The sequence below is a fragment of the Uranotaenia lowii genome, chromosome 1 (assembly GCF_029784155.1).
Source record: "Uranotaenia lowii strain MFRU-FL chromosome 1, ASM2978415v1, whole genome shotgun sequence".
NCBI lineage: Eukaryota > Metazoa > Arthropoda > Insecta > Diptera > Culicidae > Uranotaenia > Uranotaenia lowii.
This window is the reverse complement of record NC_073691.1, coordinates 189,664,751-189,669,108: the sequence shown is the minus strand read 5'-3', so window position 1 is coordinate 189,669,108 and position 4,358 is coordinate 189,664,751. Positions and strand designations below refer to the sequence as shown.

The 4,358-nt window shown below is 36.6% G+C and overlaps 1 pseudogene; it reads left to right on the top strand.

Moving 5' to 3' along the window:
- Positions 1 to 3,640: 3,640 nt before the first annotated feature.
- Positions 3,641 to 4,358, top strand: LOC129738238 (uncharacterized; annotated as a pseudogene).

Below are 4,358 nucleotides of genomic sequence, written 5' to 3'. Positions count from 1 at the left end.
ATCAAGTTCCTAGCTTCAAAATAAACAAAATTACTGTATTGTGTTGTGATTACTTGGAAATCCATTATGTTCATTCTCTATGAGTCCGACTGTGTTCAGCAAAAAATAGTAAAAATGAACCGGTCTAATTCCAATTCTTGCAAAACGGTTTCCTATTCCTGTCGCAAAATTACGACGAATTATGGGGCCCGAGCGATTCGATTTCAATCGAATATTGACAAATTTATATAGTTCAGATTAGTTTGAAATCATTTTTCTAATTTTATTTCAACACTTTTCTGTCGAATTTTATGCTTTTGATAGTTATATGCATTGACAGGAAGCGATAAAACAAAGAAACACGTTAGGGGGATCACTAAGTTCGTTTTTCAATATGGCGGAGTGCGTCAATAATTCAAAACACTTCGCGATTTCAATATCAAATAAATTAAGAAATAGTTTTAAAAGTGACAAATTTGTGATAGAAAATAAATTCACAAGCTTAAGTTTATCATGTGAAGTAGCCAATTAAAGTAGAAAGTGATTTTTCGGCTCTAAAACATGCATTCATGAATTGCGACGAATCAGAGGGATACGACGGAGGAGGGTACTCCTACCCTATTATACTCATGAGCAAAATTTTGTGTCGATCTGTCAAGTACTTTTCGAGATAGCTTCTAATGAATGTTTGGTCATCATATGTGCCATCTATATTGCACACTATGAGCTACCGTTTTTTAAATCAAGGCTAGTTTTGTTAACGTTCTTGGACTTCAAAATAACTCAAAATTTTCTATTTTATCAAAGTTATGACAATTTTAGCAGTTTGTACAACTCTATAAGAAAACAACATTAGGATAGCACTAGTTTTTGAACAGGTTTCAGATATTGAACACTAGTAAAACATGAACCAAATAAAACTATAATATACAGTAGAAAAATTAAACAAAAATTGTTGTGCCAATGTTGAAGCATATTCATTAAGAACTTTGGATTCTTAAAGCCACAATCTCCAAAAAAATGGAATATATGAATGTTTAAATTTAGGCTTGGTTTTTCGACTGGATGTAGAAAAGGACCTTTTCTTGATTGGGAGAAAAATTGGATAAAAGCCAAATAAATTTATTTGATAATGTCATGACTATTTTCAAATATGTCTTTTGTGATTATTTCTGGGGGAGTGGCAGCCTTTGATATCTGTATTTTCTTAAAATTTTACAAATTGGATTGTACAATCATTGAATCACCGAAAATGCCAATGTTTAAATTATCGAACGTTCTGTCTTGTAGTAATCGTTTTGTATAGAAATACATGTACCAATTATTGAACAAACATCGGTTGGTGCTTGGAAATATAAACAAACTGTTTCTTGGTTGCTTGCTCACCCCAAATTGCCCTTGCAATGCATTCTGTGTTGCATTTTTTTCGAATACAGTGCTTAGTAGTCACTATGATAAATTTTGTATTCCATGAACAATAACCATTCCCCGGATCGAAAAATCTGACAACATCGGTCGGATTTGGACTGTTCAACCCATGGATCAGTTCGAAAACAAAGTAGGAAACGAAACCAAATTCGGACCATTTCAGTTTCCTGGTGACACAAATTTCCTGACGATGATAAGTTTTTGCAAGGAAGTTGCTGAAACAACCGGGTCGTTTCCAGACCAAAATCGGTCAGATTTCCGACCAAAATCTGACAGTTTTCAGACCAAAATCGAACAAAAAATGGTCTGGATTCGAACGTCCAGAAACGGACGAGGATCTGACTAATTTTTATCTGGAATCGGACCAAATTTGGTCTGGAAATCCGGACCAATTGTTTTGACAGTTTGTTTTGGCATCATCAGGAAACTTGTGTTACCAGGGCACTTGGTCTGTTTTCGAACCGATTAACGGGTTGAACGGACCAAATCCCGACCAAGGTTTGTCCGATTTTTCTATCTGAGTTCTTACACGCTCGGCCATATTGAACCATAAATGTTTGAAAAATAACCATAATCAAAGTTTTGTGGGTTAAGTCATTTTATGAGTTTTCAGTGAAAACTCATAAAATGAGATTTCCCGGAGAACTTGGATTATGGTTATTTTTCAACCGTTTGCTAAAACGGGATAATGGTTGTAAAAAAACCGTTTTCCGAAAAGAAAAAAATGTAAAAATTAATGTTATCCAATTTGATACAAAAGTTCAATGCATTAATGCAGATATGATATTTTATTAAGCGGAAATAATTTATTTTTGTTTAATCATATACATTATATTATTTCCAAAAGAAATTTCCACTTATGGATCATATCGGAACCGGTGGTCGAGCTCGAACCTGTAAAAAATTTAACCAACTAGTACAAGAGACCGCTAAGTCGTGTTATTTTGATCAAAATTTTTAACCTACCTTTCTAGGGTCCGGAAGGCTGGGTCAGCAAACTAGGGCGGACGGATTACTGAGTATTAAACCAACTCGGCTCGGAACATTAATCCATCAGTTACTCCGATTCTAACATCCACGTCAGGGCTTAGATATTTTCAAAAATCTTCCCCTTCATGAATGCTGGATCAATCTTTCGGCTAAACTTTTTGCAACCTTTGGGCATAAACTGCATCTCATGATTGTCTAGAAAATAAAAGAAATGAATAGTTCGATTGACAATTAGTTTATAATATTATTACCTTATCAGCTGTCCGGGAAGAAATTGAAGTCACCAAGTTGCATGTATTTCTGATTGTGAACAAATTTTGGAAATACAACATTTATCGTAAATGCGCTCATCCAGTTGCCGTCATTTTTTCCGACATTTTCATCCCGGAAGATTTATTCCTGATTTGTTGCGGTCAAATAAGTTCCCAGCTGGAAATAGTTTCGCAGGCAGCAGCTTCCGCCAGAAATTCCAGCTGCATATAATTTGCCATCCGTTCATCTGAAGGTTCCCGTTGGGATTCTCTACGACACTGGAAATATGGATGATAAATTTCACAAAAAAATCAGCATAATTACAAAATTTACCTGCTCTTGGTCATTGGTTTCAACTTTTTAATTTTGTCATCAGTATCCCGGAAAGTATAACTCTATACTTTTTTGTCCAAAAAACGCTGGTATCTGAACTGCAACATTTGATTTGCACCCGAAAATTAATGTCCGAATCAAACGAGTGCGGACCGCTCACCAAATGTTTTCGCTCAAATTTTCAACCATTATTTTGGTTTTTCACCATGTACTTGGAAAACGGTTGAAATTGAACAGTTCAATATGATTAAAAAATAACAATAATCGAAGTTTTTCTAAGAAACCCATAAAACGGTTGAAAAAAACTCGAAAATGGTTGAATAAAAATGAGCGTGTATGACAGTAATCGCTTCGTTTGCGAGACTCGCTCTGCTCCGCACGCTCATTTCTAAGTAACCATTTATGTATGAAAAATGACCATTTTTTGCTGTTTGCCACAGAACTGTGATTATGGTTATTTTTTAAGAATAATTTGAGATTTATTTTCAACCATGTCGAAAGAATTGGCGCAGTAACCAGATATGGTTAAAAATAAATAATAAAATGAGAAAACATATTGGGTAGTGTAAAAGAGTTTTCAACGCTCGCCATTTTATTTTGTGTTCGCGTTGTTCGGAGTGGCTGAAAATTGTGTGTTGGAAACAATTGGATATTTGGGATGGAAGAAATACAAAAAACCGATCCGGAGACCCATGCGCTGTTGGAGGGTAAGTCGCCATTCAGTCTTCACGGACGTTCTAATTTATTAAATAGAATTTTGAGATATAGTGGATTAATGTTTGCACTCAATTTCGTTTTGGAAATCGAACATGGTAGTGAGAAATTATACCGATAGAGATCGCAATTGCGCTTTTGCTGGTGCTTCCGGTGGCCAGCCCCCAGCGATTGCAACTAATCTTCAAGAGTCGCTTCCTGGCGATGCTGAGCCGGTTGGCCCAGATCTATTTATATTTTTGTTGTTTGCGCTGGTTCTGTTTCTGCTAGAGGCCATTTGGGAGATGCGCAAATATTCGCACAGCGATCATGGTACCGAGCAGCATCTGAACGTCGGTCTTCAAAACATCCTCCTGCTTTTCCGTGCCCGGCGTAAATTCGACATTTCCAGTTTTGCTAGCTTTTTGTCATCAAGCAAACCCAAAATGCCATTGCTGCTGCCCGCAGCAGCGTGACCCAGAAGAAGCACGAAGAGCCCAACACATCGGACCCTTATGCCTTTGAAGTTATTGTGGATGATTTGAAGAAAGGCATCAATGAGCCGGAAATTGATTTGGTTCGTGAACGCAAATATAAGGAAGTCCCAATCGTAAAGCCTGAACCGTGAATGCCATCGACTGCATAAACGGGCAACTATAACCAGCAAAGATAAGAGTGATTAA